The sequence below is a fragment of the Schistocerca americana genome, unplaced genomic scaffold (assembly GCF_021461395.2).
Source record: "Schistocerca americana isolate TAMUIC-IGC-003095 unplaced genomic scaffold, iqSchAmer2.1 HiC_scaffold_271, whole genome shotgun sequence".
In the NCBI taxonomy this organism is placed as follows: domain Eukaryota; kingdom Metazoa; phylum Arthropoda; class Insecta; order Orthoptera; family Acrididae; genus Schistocerca; species Schistocerca americana.
The window spans coordinates 78258-97076 of record NW_025725985.1 but is presented as its reverse complement, the minus strand read 5'-3'; the positions used below and the strand labels follow the sequence as shown (position 1 = coordinate 97076).

Here is an 18819-nt window from a genome sequence, read left to right as displayed (position 1 = left end):
TCTCATAATCTTAAGGCTTGCCGGCACGATAGCTCAGCGTGTTCGGTCTGAGAGTTATCTGCCCTCTGTAATAAAAGACCGAGTCAACGATGAACATGAACGGGCGCCATCGGACGTCCGCCCCCAACAAATGCAACGAAAGAAATGAGAACAAAAAAAAAAAAAAAATTGGTGAATGCTCGCTTAGCATGCGGACGGCACGGGTTCGAATCCCGGCCGATGCATCGTTCTGCTGTTCTCGCTATAATGCTGCCGCGCCGATTCCTCGCCTGAGCTGCGTCAGCCTCAGGAATGCATAGCAAGATTCGCTGTGAGAAGAACCATACACGCAGCACGCAATAGACCGTACTTGAACGGTCGCGTGCTATTTCTGAACTCTGACGACGGCCTGGCCCAACAGGCCGCTGTGTTCAGGTGCCGCAAGGGCGATGTACTGTAACCTCGGGCAGTGCTGCGTACCGTTGAAAAAGCTGCGGCAGCAGTTTAATCGAGCAAGTAGGGAAAGCACGTGTAGCAACACAACAGATTCTTGAGAAAGCGCAAACTGTCTATCTCTAATATGAGAGACTTACCAAGTTTCCTGTAACATTACTTGCAACGTGCCTCGGTAGCGCAGTAGGTAGCGCGTAAGTCTCATAATCTTAAGGTCGTGAGTTCGATCCTCACCCGGGGCATTTAATTTGCTGTACATCATGGCTAAATTAACGGCGTTGCTGTTGCTAGGGAACGAACTTAATTGTCGTTCGTTATCCACAAGGAGTCTACGCCCCAGCGTCAATATGTTTATTTCCAATTATGACAACGTACAACTTTGATCTTTCTCTTCCCTTGTTAGGAGTAAAATAATGAATAGTCAATTTCGAGCTGTGCGCCATGCCAGTCTGTAGGCGCAAATATGCTCGCAAACGGAGAACTGCACTGAGTCCAGATTCAGCACGAAATACGAGAGGAGACGGAGAAAACCTCACGCTTATCGAGCAACTCCGGTGTGGTCTAGTGGCTAGGATACCTGGCTTTCACCCAGGAGGCCCGGGTTCGATTCCCGGTACCGGAACGGAAGTTTTTGCGCACACAACGCTCCACGTTTTGGCCTTCGAACTGTCGTTTGTCGCCCACCTTGCGAAGCTTCGACCGAACGTAATCGGGGAAAACAGGCACATGATGCAATTACTGTCGGCACCGGAATAAAGGGAGAAGAGGCTCTGGTCCGCTGTTGGGCTGCTACCAGCGTCAGTGGGAAGTCGGTGAAGTCGCCAGTTGCGCCAGAAGCCAGAAATTACCGTAGTACGCCTACACACGCGTTCCAGTTATTTACATTGCTTGCAGCCGCTCCATCCACAACGAGCGTGAGCGCGGATAGCTCAGTCGGTAGAGCATTAGGCTTTTAACCTAAGGGTCCAGGGTTCAAGTCCCTGTCCGGGCGAAGATTTTAACGTTTCCGTAATGGCTCGTCTCCTAGCGATGGTAACCCTGCCGTAATCAGTACACGGAGTTCGTTTCCTGTCAACAGTCTGCGCAGACCGGTTGGATTCTTCAGGATTCCAGGGAAACTTCAGTTACGAGCAGTCGTGGCCGAGTGGTTAAGGCGTCTGACTAGAAATCAGATTCCCTCTGGGAGCGTAGGTTCGAGTCCTACCGACTGCGTCGGTTTTTTCTTTAAGAACAACGAGCAGAAAATTTCGCAGATTGCCTGTCGTTTTGGTACCTCTCCACACCTCGCCTCTCTCAGCCGTTTATAGTGCCTGTCCTTTTGATAAGGGCGAATTCCAAGCGTCAGCTTTCGCGTCAGCCGAGCAAAGTCGGGACATACGACAGGATGGTCTGCGTGGAGCTACGACGAAAAAAACCTTCATTTAACAGCACGCGGCTCACATACTCATACGAAAAAACCAGCGCCACTTGCGGTGGCCGGGAATCGAACCCGGATCAACTGCTTGGAAGGCAACTATGCTCACCATTACACCACCACCGCACAGGCGCTGCTCGCAACGCCCCGCTGTGTCGGCTTCCTGCCCGCCAGCAGCGGCCCACGGTGATAGTAGCTGCAGGCGCTTTACGAGGTAGGAGGGTGCATCCACACGCATTCGGGTAGCGCCTCCACGCACGCTGCGTCTTTGGGCAAGACTAGTCGCCGCGGCCGCAAGGTTACTCACACGATAGAGATGAGCATTCGTTTTAAGGCAGTGTAGTGGAGCACTCCGCGTGTGTAGCACTTTTTTCGGTTGTATCCGACGTCGCTGGGTGGCAATCCCACTTTCCCCTGCAGAAAAGTACTCGGGAAGCACGGGCAGCTTGTCGAGCATCGGTGGTTCAATGGCATGTGCCTCAGTAGTGCAGTAGGCAGCGCGCAAGTCTCATAATCTTAAGGCTTGCCGGCACGATAGCTCAGCGTGTTCGGTCTGAGAGTTATCTGCCCTCTGTAATAAAAGACCGAGTCAACGATGAACATGAACGGGCGCCATCGGACGTCCGCCCCCAACAAATGCAACGAAAGAAATGAGAACAAAAAAAAAAAAAAAAAATTGGTGAATGCTCGCTTAGCATGCGGACGGCACGGGTTCGAATCCCGGCCGATGCATCGTTCTGCTGTTCTCGCTATAATGCTGCCGCGCCGATTCCTCGCCTGAGCTGCGTCAGCCTCAGGAATGCATAGCAAGATTCGCTGTGAGAAGAACCATACACGCAGCACGCAATAGACCGTACTTGAACGGTCGCGTGCTATTTCTGAACTCTGACGACGGCCTGGCCCAACAGGCCGCTGTGTTCAGGTGCCGCAAGGGCGATGTACTGTAACCTCGGGCAGTGCTGCGTTCCGTTGAAAAAGCTGCGGCAGCAGTTTAATCTAGCAAGTAGGGAAAGCACGTGTAGCAACACAACAGATTCTTGAGAAAGCGCAAACTGTCTATCTCTAATATGAGAGACTTACCAAGTTTCCTGTAACATTACTTGCAACGTGCCTCGGTAGCGCAGTAGGTAGCGCGTAAGTCTCATAATCTTAAGGTCGTGAGTTCGATCCTCACCCGGGGCATTTAATTTGCTGTACATCATGGCTGAATTAACGGCGTTGCTGTTGCTAGGGAACGAACTTAATTGTCGTTCGTTATCCACAAGGAGTCTACGCCCCAGCGTCAATATGTTTATTTCCAATTATGACAACGTACAACTTTGATCTTTCTCTTCCCTTGTTAGGAGTAAAATAATGAATAGTCAATTTCGAGCTGTGCGCCATGCCAGTCTGTAGGCGCAAATATGCTCGCAAACGGAGAACTGCACTGAGTCCAGATTCAGCACGAAATACGAGAGGAGACGGAGAAAACCTCACGCTTATCGAGCAACTCCGGTGTGGTCTAGTGGCAGTCGGGCTTGAGAAGCCGTGCGGCGCGGACGTGCTGTTTACGTCCCAGCCGCGACCAGCAGCTTAGCAGAGGCGGTGAGTGTTGTGATAGCGGCGCAGCGCCCATCGTACAGGCAACGTTCACATGGCTCATACTATACGAAAGTCGACAGTCAAGTTCACGTTTGAGAACCGCTTTGCCCGACCCAAAGCGCTTGAAGTTGAACGTTTTTTGAGAGAGGTAGTAAAATTAGATCCAAACGAACTATTTGGTATTCATCTTTCGATAGTGGCAAGTGTTGTGTATGTGAAACTTATCAATGACGATTGCTGTGACCGACTGATTCGGACGTCGGGAGGCTCTTATAAGTTCCTTCACTCCGATGGCAATGTAGGGACAGTCCTTGTGGAACCAGCGGGCATTGGAATCAGAACGGTACGTGTCTTTGAACTACCATTTGAGGTGACTGCCCACCAAGTAACTTCGGCCCTGCAAAATTATGGGACGGTCCTCGCCCACACAGAGGAGAAGTGGTTGAGCTTTGAGACGTACCCTGTTCTTAATGGTGTCCGTCAAGTGAGAATCGACCTTCAGAAACATATCCCCTCCTACGTATACATTTGTGGCTGCAGAGCGATCGTCATGTATGATGGACAACCTCGTACATGCTCTGGTTGTGGCAAAGAAGGTCACGTACGATCGGACTGTCTACAACGACGAATTGCACAATTGCCTGTGGGCGAGAACCTCGATCCGCAGCGGTCCCAAGCTATGCCACTTACGTATGTCGCGGCTGCGCGAGGAGCTGCGGTGCCATTCCCCGCCGTTACCGATCCTCCCGCTGCATCACAGGAGCAGGCCATGCTGCAGGATGCCCCGGTGGTCGACCACTCTGTGCGGCCGGCTTCAGACGCTCCCAGTCCGGATGTCTCCGCGCATGTGGACCCTCCGCGGACGGAAGTGATGGACGTGGTCTCTGACGTGACGCCCGAGACGGGAGCGGACTCCGAAACACCTAGTGCGGGACAGTCTCAACCTTCAGACGCGGAGGAAGCCCATACTTCTCGGCACCAACAAAAGAAGCGCAAGAAACAACGTATCGCTCCCCCAGATGCTGGCGAAGCAGCTCGCCCATATCGTGAAAAAGCCACACGGATTGCGCAAACGCAGCGCGGCACTCCGGCGACGTGTTCTGCAACAGACCAGGCCCCTACGCAGCGAGAGGCCAGCCCCCCTGGTCGCGGTGGCGTTGACGCCTGCAGTGCGACCCCTATGGATGTGAGTACGACGCGACCCCTTGAACCATGTGATGAGCCGGATCCCAACCTTCCGAACTTGCTCCGCCCCGCCCCTGTGCATAATGAAGTAAATTGGGCTGATGATGTTGAGATTGACGCTCAGGATTCCGGACCGACGGATAAACCACTGGCCGTGGACGACACCCATGGTGCCATGGGTAACGCATTCCGACCAGGATCAAGTGAGCCGATCGACGGCTCGGAGAAAGCACAGCGAACCTAAAAGCAGAAGGTGCCGCGGCGATGTGTCCAATGAACCCTCAACAGGCGTATCGCATAGCGACAATCAACATTAATAAAATCAGCAGTGCTCGTAAACTGCAGCTTCTCAGTGACATGTTACGAGCGGCGGAAGTCGATATCGCCCTGTTACAGGAGGTCAGGGAGTCGGATCTCCAGTCCTTGCGCACCTATACCGCTCATGTCCATCCTGGTACCGCACACGAATTGGGCACTGCCATTTTAACCAAAGAGGGTCTCGAAGTTACGGACGTCGCTTTTCTACCTTCGGCGAGAGGTACAGCGCTTTCGCTCGCTGGCGTCCGCATCATTAATGTCTACGCTCCATCTGGCTCAAGTAATAGAGGCGCCCGCTCGGAATTCTATAGGACTGACATAATGCCCCTGTTCGCGGGCAGGTATGATCACGTCGTTTTCGGAGGTGACTTCAACTGCGTGCTGTCACCCCGCGACCAGACGCCGAACTACAACACATGCCCGGAGCTCTCTGCCATTATACGTGACATGGCCTTGCTGGACACATGGACCTGCCTTCATGGAGACGCGCCGGGGTTCACGTACTTCACGGCTACGTCAGCGAGCCGCCTGGACCGCATATATACGTCGCGCGGGCTTCGTCTCAGTCTTCAGCAGTCGGAACTCTGGCCGACGATCTTTTCAGATCATTTGGCGTATATCTGCACCATCACTCTGGCGCGCCAGGCAACCTATCGCGGCAGAGGATTGTGGAAATTGAATGTCGCTGTTCTGCAGGATCGTGATTGCCGTGTACAAGTCACCGAAACCTGGACGAACTGCTTACGTCGCACACACGCCTATCAGTCGGTGCTCCTCTGGTGGCTACATTGCGCCAAACCGGCCTTGAGGAGGACACTAATGAACTACTCCCGCGAGAGGATGCAATGGTACAATGCGACGGTGGAATTTTACTTTAGTGTTCTCCGTGACATGTACAACCGTCCCGCACAACGACCGGTTAGTCTTGTGGAAATCAACCGCGTCAAAGCCAAACTGTTGCATCTCATGCGCCACAAGATGGATGGAACCGTCATTCGAGCACGACTGGGATATGAGGTCGCGCACGAACGACCCTCATTGCACCACGTGGTAGGGGAAAAGCGGCAGTATACACGCAAACTCATCACGGCACTTCGGACGGTGGACGGCCGGCGGTTAACCACACAGGCCGAGATCAAAAAAGGGTTCGTGGAGTACTATGCCAGTCTGTACTCGCAGAAGACGCCAGATCGAGAGGCACTTAATGACATACTCACGGCCCTGCCGCGCCGACTCGATCGCGCCACTGTTGATGCACTGCAGGAAGATGTGACGGAAGAGGAAGTGGCGACGGCTTTGGCCAAGGGTCGCAAGAATAAAGCCCCTGGGCCCGATGGACTGCCTATAGAATTCTATAGAGAATTTCAAAGTATCCTCACGCCGATGTTGAGACAGATGTGCCAGGAGCTACTCAATCCTGAGGTGGCAGTCCCTCGCGCATTTACGCAGGGACTAATCATTCCAGTCCCGAAGACATCTTCCGGATACTCTGTGCATCAATTCCGGCCGATAACACTGCTTAACAGTGATTACAAACTCTTTGCACGACTCCTGGCCCTTCGCTTCCGACCGGCCCTTACACTGTTAACGGGAAAAGACCAGACTGGAGTCGGTGACAATCGCGCTATTCATATGGCGTTGTGTGACTACCGTGATTTGATAGCCATCGCAGATGCGTGTAGAATGCAAGGTGCCATGCTTGCTGTCGACTTAGAAAAAGCCTTTGATGCAGTCGGCCATGACTTTCTCCGCGAAACGATGACGGCGATGAGTGTTCCACAACGGCTCATTGCGTCTGTCTTGCGGCTTCTTCATGGATCAGAGTCAATGATCTTAGTAAACGGACTTTTAGCAGGACCCGTACAGATACACTGCTCTGTCAGACAGGGGTGTCCCCTCTCCATGAGCTTGTTTGCCCTCGCGATTGAGCCGCTGTTGGTTCAACTCCACACAACGCTACGGGGCGTCACTATGCGAGAAGATAAATTTGTGTACCGGGCTTACGCGGATGATGTCGTCATCTTAGTACGTTCGAACGCAGAGGTTGATATGGCAATAGCTATGATTGAGAGATACGGCAAAGCGGCTGGTGCACAGCTCAACAGGCGGAAATCGGGAATTATGCACATTGGACGCGGGTTACCCGCGCAACCAGAAACCCGCATTAAGGTGCTTACAGAGATGAAATGTTTGGGAGTAACGTACACTAAGAACATGCGCCGCACGATCGCTCTCAACTACAAACGCCTCTTGCACAATATCCGCGCCAGTATCCGACTACACACCTTACGGTCCCTCGATGCGCTGCAGAAGGTCGAATTCGTTAACGCCTACCTGGTGTCGAAGATTATATATATAGCGCGAATATTTCCCATGCCGCGGGCGACAGCGGACAGACTCCAGGCAGTCTTCGGCCATTACGTGAACCACGGACATCTCTTTAAAGTAAGTCACGCGACGCTCACTCTCCCGCTGATAGCTGGCGGCCTCGGACTCATCAATGTCTACGTCAAGGCCTTGGCGTTGTTCGTGCGACTGACGCTATGGCATTGGAAACGCGACCATAACCGTCTGATCTCCTTCCTCCTGACGGAAATCGTGCCCCCCAACCTGGACCCGCCGATCGATATTCACCACATCCCAACGGCCTTGTGCCACTGCCGGACTTTTCTGCTGGACTACAGTTACCTGCGGAAGATGCTGCCTATTGACGACCTGCCCGCAGTCCGCAGTGTGTACGGCACGTGGTCGAAAGCAAATATCCTCGGTACGACTGGACTGCGGTCTGGTGCAATATCCACCCCCCTAACTTACCGACGGCGGCGCGGGCCACATGGTACTATTACGTGAATCGTAAATACCCGACGCAGTCACGTCTGAACCAGATTCATCTCGCGGCATCGCCGCTTTGCCCGACGTGCCAACTGCACGATACGGACCTCCACCGGCTAGTTTGCGGGGCTGCAAAGGACGTGTGCCAACTGCTTTGTCGCCTATTGGCCTTCATCCAACGCACGGCGCCGCACGCCATTTCAATGATGTCCCTACTCTGCCCTGATGATAACCCGTACCCGCGAACGAAGAGACACGCAGTACATTGGTTAATGGGGATAACTGTGTACTACCTATTCAGCACGTCGGAGCATGACGTGGGCGAGTACAGATCATTCTTGGAGACCCAACACTGGATACTGAAGCGAACACAGACATACCGCAAACATTATGCCCATTTTCTTATGAAGGTGTTTGAAGACTTTCTGGCGAACCGTTGACGATAGGCATGAGCAGTTAGTCTATATATCGCTGTATGGCGATGCTGGTATCTACACAGGTAACAATTGTGTAACGATACACGAAGAATCCATGCATCAATTAAAAAAAAAAAAAAAAAAAAGAAAAAAAAGAAAAAAAAACTTCTCCGAATTCACCGGTTATAAATTAGCATCGAGAAGACGGCCTAGAGTCCGGAAGGCCGGAAAGTCTATCTCCCTACTGTCCCCTGCGGACATGCGTTCCGGAAGGGAACTATATGATTTTGGCCCAGGAGGGGCTTCTTCATTTTCATGTTGTAATGTATAAAAATAAAAAAAAAATAAAAAAAAAAAATAAAAATAAAAAATAAAAAAAAGTGGTTAAGGCTTCTTAAAAAGAAAGTTGGTAAAAACAAAAAAAAAACAAAAAAAAAAAAAAAGTGGCTAGGATACCTGGCTTTCACCCAGGAGGCCCGGGTTCGATTCCCGGTACCGGAACGGAAGTTTTTGCGCACACAACGCTCCACGTTTTGGCCTTCGAACTGTCGTTTGTCGCCCACCTTGCGAAGCTTCGACCGAACGTAATCGGGGAAAACAGGCACATGATGCAATTACTGTCGGCACCGGAATAAAGGGAGAAGAGGCTCTGGTCCGCTGTTGGGCTGCTACCAGCGTCAGTGGGAAGTCGGTGAAGTCGCCAGTTGCGCCAGAAGCCAGAAATTACCGTAGTACGCCTACACACGCGTTCCAGTTATTTACATTGCTTGCAGCCGCTCCATCCACAACGAGCGTGAGCCCGGATAGCTCAGTCGGTAGAGCATTAGGCTTTTAACCTAAGGGTCCAGGGTTCAAGTCCCTGTCCGGGCGAAGATTTTAACGTTTCCGTAATGGCTCGTCTCGTAGCGATGGTAACCCTGCCGTAATCAGTACACGGAGTTCGTTTCCTGTCAACAGTCTGCGCAGACCGGTTGGATTCTTCACGATTCCAGGGAAACTTCAGTTACGAGCAGTCGTGGCCGAGTGGTTAAGGCGTCTGACTAGAAATCAGATTCCCTCTGGGAGCGTAGGTTCGAGTCCTACCGACTGCGTCGGTTTTTTCTTTAAGAACAACGAGCAGAAAATTTCGCAGATTGCCTGTCGTTTTGGTACCTCTCCACACCTCGCCTCTCTCAGCCGTTTATAGTGCCTGTCCTTTTGATAAGGGCGAATTCCAAGCGTCAGCTTTCGCGTCAGCCGAGCAAAGTCGGGACATACGACAGGATGGTCTGCGTGGAGCTACGACGAAAAAAACCTTCATTTAACAGCACGCGGCTCACATACTCATACGAAAAAACCAGCGCCACTTGCGGTGGCCGGGAATCGAACCCGGATCAACTGCTTGGAAGGCAACTATGCTCACCATTACACCACCACCGCACAGGCGCTGCTCGCAACGCCCCGCTGTGTCGGCTTCCTGCCCGCCAGCAGCGGCCCACGGTGATAGTAGCTGCAGGCGCTTTACGAGGTAGGAGGGTGCATCCACACGCATTCGGGTAGCGCCTCCACGCACGCTGCGTCTTTGGGCAAGACTAGTCGCCGCGGCCGCAAGGTTACTCACACGATAGAGATGAGCATTCGTTTTAAGGCAGTGTAGTGGAGCACTCCGCGTGTGTAGCACTTTTTTCGGTTGTATCCGACGTCGCTGGGTGGCAATCCCACTTTCCCCTGCAGAAAAGTACTCGGGAAGCACGGGCAGCTTGTCGAGCATCGGTGGTTCAATGGCATGTGCCTCAGTAGTGCAGTAGGCAGCGCGTAAGTCTCATAATCTTAAGGCTTGCCGGCACTATAGCTCAGCGTGTTCGGTCTGAGAGTTATCTGCCCTCTGTAATAAAAGACCGAGTCAACGATGAACATGAACGGGCGCCATCGGACGTCCGCCCCCAACAAATGCAACGAAAGAAATGAGAACAAAAAAAAAAAAAAAATTGGTTAATGCTCGCTTAGCATGCGGACGGCACGGGTTCGAATCCCGGCCGATGCATCGTTCTGCTGTTCTCGCTATAATGCTGCCGCGCCGATTCCTCGCCTGAGCTGCGTCAGCCTCAGGAATGCATAGCAAGATTCGCTGTGAGAAGAACCATACACGCAGCACGCAATAGACCGTACTTGAACGGTCGCGTGCTATTTCTGAACTCTGACGACGGCCTGGCCCAACAGGCCGCTGTGTTCAGGTGCCGCAAGGGCGATGTACTGTAACCTCGGGCAGTGCTGCGTTCCGTTGAAAAAGCTGCGGCAGCAGTTTAATCTAGCAAGTAGGGAAAGCACGTGTAGCAACACAACAGATTCTTGAGAAAGCGCAAACTGTCTATCTCTAATATGAGAGACTTACCAAGTTTCCTGTAACATTACTTGCAACGTGCCTCGGTAGCGCAGTAGGTAGCGCGGAAGTCTCGTAATCTTAAGGTCGTGAGTTCGATCCTCACCCGGGGCATTTAATTTGCTGTACATCATGGCTGAATTAACGGCGTTGCTGTTGCTAGGGAACGAACTTAATTGTCGTTCGTTATCCACAAGGAGTCTACGCCCCAGCGTCAATATGTTTATTTCCAATTATGACAACGTACAACTTTGATCTTTCTCTTCCCTTGTTAGGAGTAAAATAATGAATAGTCAATTTCGAGCTGTGCGCCATGCCAGTCTGTAGGCGCAAATATGCTCGCAAACGGAGAACTGCACTGAGTCCAGATTCAGCACGAAATACGAAAGGAGACGGAGAAAACCTCACGCTTATCGAGCAAATCCGGTGTGGTCTAGTGGCTAGGATACCTGGCTTTCACCCAGGAGGCCCGGGTTCGATTCCCGGTACCGGAACGGAAGTTTTTGCGCACACAACGCTCCACGTTTTGGCCTTCGAACTGTCGTTTGTCGCCCACCTTGCGAAGCTTCGACCGAACGTAATCGGGGAAAACAGGCACATGATGCAATTACTGTCGGCACCGGAATAAAGGGAGAAGAGGCTCTGGTCCGCTGTTGGGCTGCTACCAGCGTCAGTGGGAAGTCGGTGAAGTCGCCAGTTGCGCCAGAGGCCAGAAATTACCGTAGTACGCCTACACACGCGTTCCAGTTATTTACATTGCTTGCAGCCGCTCCATCCACAACGAGCGTGAGCCCGGATAGCTCAGTCGGTCCCCCTGCGGGTTCGGGGGTAAGAATAGGCCCGCGGTATTCCTGCCTGTCGTAAGAGGCGACTAAAAGGAGTCTCAAACGTTTCGGCCTTCTGTGATGGTCCCCTCTTGGGTATGACCTCCTTTTTTCTTCCAAATTTCCGTCGTCAGTGCGTGCCATTTGGGGAAGGACACCTTACGTGGTGTTTTTGTATTGGTCCATCATGCTCCACCATCTTGCATGTTACCTATTGTCGTGTGGGGGGGACTACGCCCAACATCTTCTGGGTGGTCTCCTTCTCGCCTTGTGCGCACTCTTCTTCTTAGCGCCTACGACAACTGTGGACCCTTTAAACACCTAAAATCCAGCACGGTAGCCAGTCCGTTGTGGTGGGGTCGTCATGTACCCTCTTGGTGGTAGCCCCCTGACCACGCAGGGATCGCACTACAGATGCCTGAGCTGTTTCCTCCCCATGCATGCCAAGGAGTATGTGCCCATCTTGTCTGGGGCACGGGGACTCCGGGCAACGGGATATCGGCCAGGTACCCGTTGCTTTGGCTGGGTGGCGCCCTTGGGGAGAGCCCTCGTTCGGAGTAGGTGGCATCTGGGCGGATGTGGCGCAATGAAGCGCAATAAATCACATCAAGCTGGTGGTCGCACGGCCACCAGCGTCTCTAAGCGAGGTAGAGTCGACTTCGATGCTGCGCAGTATGACCCTCAGACGTTCCCCTCGTTGGCTGCGCCATGGGAGGGACGCCGATCTAGTGCCAAGCGGGAGCCTTACGTACCGCAATACCTTGTCTGCAGCAGGACTGATGGTGACTCCTTTCTTCCGACGAAGCCTATGTTTTTTGTGGAACACCTGGAGGATAAGTTTGGGGAAGTGGCGGGGTTGTCAAAAATGAGGAATGGGTCCATCCTCCTCAAGACGTCCTCCCCAGCCCAGTCACGAGCGTTGCTCTTGTGTGATAAGCTGGGTGACGTCCCTGTTACCGTCACTCCCCACAGTAGCTTAAATATGGTCCAGGGGATTATTTACCATCGTGACCTCTTGTTGCAATCCGATGACGAGCTGAGAGCCGACTTGGAACGACGTGGTGTGCATTTTGTCCGTCGTGTCCATCGAGGACCCAAGACAAACAGGGTGGCCACCGGTGCCTTTATCTTGGCCTTCGAGGGTGATGTCTTGCCCGAGAAGGTCAAGGTAATGGTTTACCGTTGCGACGTGAAGCCATACGTCCCTCCCCCGATGCGGTGCTTCCAGTGCTGGAAGTTTGGGCATATGTCCTCCCGTTGCCCATCCAGCGCTACATGTCGAGATTGCGGACGCCCGTCTCATCCCGATTCTCCATGTGCGCCCCCGCCTGTATGTGTCAACTGTGGGGAGCACCACTCTCCATGCTCGCCGGATTGCCCCGTTCTTCATAAGGAGCGGAAGATCATGGAATTTAAGACCCTGGACCGGCTTACTTATCGAGAGGCTAAACAGAAATATGAAAGGTTGTATCCTGCTTCCCTTCGAACATCTTATGCTGCAGCCACGTTATCGTCGCCCGCACGAGCGACGGTTGTCGCCTCATCTGTGCCGCCTTCAGTGGGCCCTCGGGGCCATGTATCTCTGTCTGCCCCCCTCGTGCCTGGGGGCAAGCCTTCCTCTCTTGCCCCCTTAGCAGTTGGGGGCAAACCCTCTTCTGTCGCTCCCCCCAAGCTTACTTCGGGAGTGACATCTGCTCCACAACCGGGAGGCTCGATTCCTCCCCCTCCTTCTCCGGCGGCGTTGCCTCCGCCGGTTCCTCTCTCGCGGAAGGGGTCCCTCGGGGCTCTCCCTTCCTCCGTTTCTTCTCCTTCCCAGCCAGATGTCAGCCAGTGGCTGAAGGTTCCGCCACCTGCTGGTCGTAGGGCTTCTGCGTCGTCGTCAGCCTCTGACGCTCCTTCAGAGAAGCTCTCCCAGCCCTCTCACCCTAAGGGCAGACGCGAGAAGAAGGAACGGAATGTGTCCAAGAAGAAGGACGTTCCGGCGGTTTCAGCACCGCCTGCTGTACATAGTCCTGGCTCCGGGGATGAGGTGGAGATCCTCGCCTCTGCCGCGGATCTCGCCCTCACGGAACCCTTGGGGGCCTCTCCTATGGACTCCGCTGACTCTCCCCCAGTGGCGGCGGTTGGCTCTGAAGCGCTGTCTGCCTCTTAGTCGCATTCACGCCCTCCCAGTCCCTTCCTGCTTCCATTCTCCAATGGAACTGCGGCGGTTATTTCCGCCGCCTGCCAGAGCTCCGGATGCTTCTGAGTGATTCCCCTGTTCTCTGCATTGCTCTGCAGGAAACTTGGTTTCCTGCACTGCGGACCCCCGCCCTTCGCAGTTATCGGGGATACTATAAGAACCGTGCTGCCTGTCAACGAGCGTCAGGTGGGGTTTGCCTCTTTGTTCACCACTCTGTCTGTAGCTCGCCAGTACCCCTTCAGACGCCTTTAGAGGCAGTTGCTGCCAGGGTTGAGCTCTCGCCGGCTATTACTGTTTGCTCTGTTTACATTCCTCCGGATGGGGAGCTCCCCCGCCATGTCTTGGCTGCGCTGCTGGCTCAACTCCCGCCACCATTGCTGCTTCTGGGCGATTTCAACGCCCACAATCCTCTATGGGGTGGGACTGTCTCCGATGATCGCGGTCGGGCCGTGGAGCATGTGTTGGCTCAGCTCGACCTTAGCCTCTTGAACACCGGTGCTCCCACGCATTTCAGTGTGGCCCATGGCTCGTTCTCGGCCATCGATCTCTCTATTTGCAGCCCTGGACTTGTCCCATCCCTCCACTGGAGGGTGCATCCTGACCTGTGTGGCAGTGACCATTTTCCCATCTATTTGTCACTGCCACAGTGTCATTCTTCTGGGCGCTTGCCCCGCTGGGCTCTCCACAGGGCTGACTGGCCAGCTTTTACTTCCGCTGTAACCATTGCGTCTCCCCCACAGGGTGACATTGACGAGGTGGTCCGTGTTTTCACCACGTCCATCATTTCGGCGGCCGAGGCTGCTATCCCCCGTTCCTCTGGCCTCCCTCGGCGGAAGGCTGTCCCCTGGTGGTCGCCGGAGATTGCTGAGGCTATTCGCGACCGTAGGCGGGCTCTCCAGCGTCATAGGCGGCACCCGTCTCTGGAGACCCTCATCGCCTTTAAGAGGCTCCGTGCCTTCGCCCGTCGTCTTATTGCACGGCGTAAGCAGGAGTGCTGGGAGAGGTACGTCTCCTCCCTGGGCTCCCGTGTCTCGTCCTCGCACGTGTGGTCCCGGATCCGGCGGATTTATGGCTCCCAGACCCCTATGGGTGTCCCTGGGCTCTCCTTCGACGGCGCTGTCTGCACGGACGCTGCTGCCATTGCTGAACGGCTAGCCGCGCACTTTGCTCAGAGCTCTGCGACTGCATCCTATCCCCCCGCCTTTCGCTCTCTAAAGGAGCGAGCCGAGCGGACGCAGTTCTCATTCCACACGCGTCGTTCTGAAACATACAATGCACCTTTCAGCGAGAGGGAATTCCTCGCCGCCCTCGCCGATTGCCCTGATACAGCACCAGGCCCAGACTGCATCCACGCGCAGATGCTGAAGCATCTCTCCAGGGACTGCCAGAGACACATTCTCGCGATATTTAATCGCATTTGGAGCGAAGGCGTGTTCCCGTCGCAATGGCGGGAGGGCGTTATTGTCCCCATCTTGAAACCCGGTGCGGACCCACTGGCAGTGGACAGCTATCGTCCCATTACCCTCACCAACGTTTTGTGCAAATTGCTCGAACGTATGGTGGGGCGGCGTTTGTGTTGGGTCCTTGAGTCGCGCGGTCTCCTCGCTCCATCCCAGGGTGGCTTCCGTCGGGGCCGGTCTGCAGTGGACAATTTGGTGCGGCTGGAATCTGCTGTCCGTACGGCTTTTGCCCGACGTCAGCATCTTGTTGCTGTATTTTTCGATCTGCGGAAGGCGTATGACACCACATGGAGGCATCACATCCTCGCCACGTTGCATGGGTGGGGTCTTCGTGGTCGGCTCCCGGCTTTTCTTCAAAACTTTTTATTGCGCCGCTCTTTCCGGGTGCAAGTCGGTGCCACCTCTAGTTCCTCTTATATACAGGAAAATGGGGTCCCGCAGGGCTCGGTGTTGAGCGTCTCCTTATTTTTAGTGGCCATTAATGGTCTGGCAGCAGCAGTGGGGTCGTCGGTGTCTCCTTCTTTGTATGCCGACGACTTCTGCATCTCATTTAGCTCCACGACTACGGGAGTCGCCGAACGCAGGCTGCAAGTCGCCGTTCGCAAGGCAGCATCATGGGCACTGACTCATGGCTTTCAGTTCTCTGCTGCCAAGACTCGAGTAATGCACTTCTGCAGGCGTCGGACGGTCCACCCTCATCCTGCACTTTACCTCGACGGCCACCTGCTTGACGTGGTGGACACTTGCCGCTTCTTGGGACTCGTGTTTGATGCCCGGCTCACATGGGTTCCTCATGTTACTCAGCTGAAGCAAAAATGCTGGCGGCACCTCAACGCCCTCCGCTGCCTTAGCCACACGTCTTGGGGTGCAGATCGCCGCACGCTGCTGCGGTTGTACAGAGCCCTTGTGCAGTCCCGGCTTGATTATGGGAGCCTGGCCTATGGGTCTGCGTCCCCCTCAGTGTTGAAGTTGTTAGACCCCATACACCACTGTGGGGTCCGGCTTGCCACTGGCGCTTTTCGCACCAGCCCCGTGGATAGTCTACTGGTGGAGGCCGGGGTTCCCCCACTGCGGATTCGCCGCCATCGTCTGCTTGTCGACTATGCTGTCCACGTTCATTGCTCGCCAGATCATCCCAATCGTCGCCTGCTTTTCCCTGCTATGGTCCTCCATCTGCCCGAACGGCGCCCTAGGTCTGGGCTTTCCATAGCTGTCCGTGTCCAGTCCCTGCTGTCAGAACTGGGGTCATTCCCTCTTCTGCCTCCCTTCCGGGTCCATACACCTACGCCTCCCTGGTGTTTGTCCCGGCCGTCCGTCCGTCTGGACTTGGCACAGGGACCCAAGGACTCGGTTCCGCCTGTGGCCCTCCGTCGCCGTTTTCTTGCTCTCCTCGCCTCATTTTCGGACTGTGAGACTGTCTACACTGATGGTTCCCTGGTTGATGGTCGCACTGCCTACGCCTTTGCTCACTCTGACCATGTTGAGCAACGCTCCTTGCCGGCTGGCTGCAGTATTTTTACTGCAGAGCTGGTGGCCATCTTGCGCGCTCTTGAGCACATGCGTTTCTGCTCAGGTAGGTCCGTTGTCATCTGCAGTGACTCCCTGAGCAGCCTTCAGGCCATCGACCGCTGCTATCCCTCCTCTCCTCTGGTGTCCTCCATTCAGGAGGCTGTTTCCGCCATTGCCCGTTCTGGTGGTTCAGTGGTCCTGGTTTGGACGCCCGGTCATGTTGGCATCCCAGGGAACGAACGTGTAGACAGGCTGGCCAAAGGGGCGATAGACGCCCCAGCTTTGGAGATCGGCCTTACGGCTCGCGACCAGCAGCTGGTGTTGCGCCGTAAGGTACTTGGGATGTGGGCTGCTGAGTGGCGTGGTATGACAGCCCCGAATAAACTGCGGGCTGTCAAGGAGACGACCGATGTGTGGCGTTCCTCCCTGCGGGCTTCTCGCAGGGACTCGGTAGTCCTGTGTCGGCTGCGCATCGGCCATACGTACCTGACGCACGGCCATCTCTTGCGTCAGGAGGATCCCCCCTTGTGTCAGTGTGGGTCCCGGCTGACGGTCGGCCACATTTTGCTGGAGTGTCCTCGACTGCGCACACTCCGGCAATCTTTTAATCTCCCGGGCACTTTGGCTTTGGTTTTATCTGACGATGCCTCCATGGCTGATGACGTTTTAAATTTTATCCGTGGTAGTCCTTTTTATGGTTCGATTTAGGGAGGTCCTGCGCCTTTCCCTTTCTGTGTCTTTTGTCCTCGTGTCTGTTGCTGTTCTGGTAGGCCGTGAGATGGTTGACTCTTTCCCTTTTTTGATCTCGTGGTCAGTCAACCAGTCTCCGGCCCTCTTCCTTTCTTCTGTTTCTTTCTGTCTGGTGTTCCTCTGTCCTGTTCTTGTCTGTAGTGTTCGTTGCTGCATTTGTGTTCTTTTAGCGCCTGGGGGGACGTCTCCTCCCCTTTGGTTTTTATCTGCTCCGTAGATTTCCGGCTCGCCTGATTTTGGAATGGGGGACTGATGACCTTCGCTGTTTAGTCCCCCTTAAACATCCAACAACCACCACCAGCTCAGTCGGTAGAGCATTAGGCTTTTAACCTAAGGGTCCAGGGTTCAAGTCCCTGTCCGGGCGAAGATTTTAACGTTTCCGTAATGGCTCGTCTCGTAGCGATGGTAACCCTGCCGTAATCAGTACACGGAGTTCGTTTCCTGTCAACAGTCTGCGCAGACCGGTTGGATTCTTCACGATTCCAGGGAAACTTCAGTTACGAGCAGTCGTGGCCGAGTGGTTAAGGCGTCTGACTAGAAATCAGATTCCCTCTGGGAGCGTAGGTTCGAGTCCTACCGACTGCGTCGGTTTTTTCTTTAAGAACAACGAGCAGAAAATTTCGCAGATTGCCTGTCGTTTTGGTACCTCTCCACACCTCGCCTCTCTCAGCCGTTTATAGTGCCTGTCCTTTTGATAAGGGCGAATTCCAAGCGTCAGCTTTCGCGTCAGCCGAGCAAAGTCGGGACATACGACAGGATGGTCTGCGTGGAGCTACGACGAAAAAAACCTTCATTTAACAGCACGCGGCTCACATACTCATACGAAAAAACCAGCGCCACTTGCGGTGGCCGGGAATCGAACCCGGATCAACTGCTTGGAAGGCAACTATGCTCACCATTACACCACCACCGCACAGGCGCTGCTCGCAACGCCCCGCTGTGTCGGCTTCCTGCCCGCCAGCAGCGGCCCACGGTGATAGTAGCTGCAGGCGCTTTACGAGGTAGGAGGGTGCATCCACACGCATTCGGGTAGCGCCTCCACGCACGCTGCGTCTTTGGGCAAGACTAGTCGCCGCGGCCGCAAGGTTACTCACACGATAGAGATGAGCATTCGTTTTAAGGCAGTGTAGTGGAGCACTCCGCGTGTGTAGCACTTTTTTCGGTTGTATCCGACGTCGCTGGGTGGCAATCCCACTTTCCCCTGCAGAAAAGTACTCGGGAAGCACGGGCAGCTTGTCGAGCATCGGTGGTTCAATGGCATGTGCCTCAGTAGTGCAGTAGGCAGCGCGTAAGTCTCATAATCTTAAGGCTTGCCGGCACGATAGCTCAGCGTGTTCGGTCTGAGAGTTATCTGCCCTCTGTAATAAAAGACCGAGTCAACGATGAACATGAACGGGCGCCATCGGACGTCCGCCCCCAACAAATGCAACGAAAGAAATGAGAACAAAAAAAAAAAAAATTGGTGAATGCTCGCTTAGCATGCGGACGGCACGGGTTCGAATCCCGGCCGATGCATCGTTCTGCTGTTCTCGCTATAATGCTGCCGCGCCGATTCCT

General features: G+C 54.3%; 13 non-coding genes across 13 annotated transcripts; 10 read left to right on the top strand and 3 right to left on the bottom strand.

Moving 5' to 3' along the window:
• Positions 1 to 601: 601 nt before the first annotated feature.
• On the top strand, positions 602 to 674 carry Trnam-cau. The gene has a single exon. It is a non-coding gene; the product is annotated as a tRNA-Met (tRNA).
• Positions 675 to 982: 308 nt separating this feature from the next.
• On the top strand, positions 983 to 1054 carry Trnae-uuc. The gene has a single exon. It is a non-coding gene; the product is annotated as a tRNA-Glu (tRNA).
• A 296-nt stretch (positions 1055 to 1350) lies between these two features.
• On the top strand, positions 1351 to 1423 carry Trnak-uuu. Its single transcript has one exon. It is a non-coding gene; the product is annotated as a tRNA-Lys (tRNA).
• Positions 1424 to 1562: 139 nt separating this feature from the next.
• Trnas-aga lies at positions 1563 to 1644 on the top strand. Its single transcript has one exon. It is a non-coding gene; the product is annotated as a tRNA-Ser (tRNA).
• A 256-nt stretch (positions 1645 to 1900) lies between these two features.
• Trnag-ucc lies at positions 1901 to 1972 on the bottom strand. The gene has a single exon. It is a non-coding gene; the product is annotated as a tRNA-Gly (tRNA).
• A 983-nt stretch (positions 1973 to 2955) lies between these two features.
• Trnam-cau lies at positions 2956 to 3028 on the top strand. Its single transcript has one exon. It is a non-coding gene; the product is annotated as a tRNA-Met (tRNA).
• A 5947-nt stretch (positions 3029 to 8975) lies between these two features.
• On the top strand, positions 8976 to 9048 carry Trnak-uuu. Its single transcript has one exon. It is a non-coding gene; the product is annotated as a tRNA-Lys (tRNA).
• A 139-nt stretch (positions 9049 to 9187) lies between these two features.
• On the top strand, positions 9188 to 9269 carry Trnas-aga. Its single transcript has one exon. It is a non-coding gene; the product is annotated as a tRNA-Ser (tRNA).
• Positions 9270 to 9525: 256 nt separating this feature from the next.
• Positions 9526 to 9597, bottom strand: Trnag-ucc. Its single transcript has one exon. It is a non-coding gene; the product is annotated as a tRNA-Gly (tRNA).
• Positions 9598 to 10578: 981 nt separating this feature from the next.
• On the top strand, positions 10579 to 10651 carry Trnat-cgu. Its single transcript has one exon. It is a non-coding gene; the product is annotated as a tRNA-Thr (tRNA).
• Positions 10652 to 10959: 308 nt separating this feature from the next.
• Positions 10960 to 11031, top strand: Trnae-uuc. Its single transcript has one exon. It is a non-coding gene; the product is annotated as a tRNA-Glu (tRNA).
• A 6734-nt stretch (positions 11032 to 17765) lies between these two features.
• On the top strand, positions 17766 to 17847 carry Trnas-aga. The gene has a single exon. It is a non-coding gene; the product is annotated as a tRNA-Ser (tRNA).
• A 256-nt stretch (positions 17848 to 18103) lies between these two features.
• Positions 18104 to 18175, bottom strand: Trnag-ucc. The gene has a single exon. It is a non-coding gene; the product is annotated as a tRNA-Gly (tRNA).
• Positions 18176 to 18819: the final 644 nt, after the last annotated feature.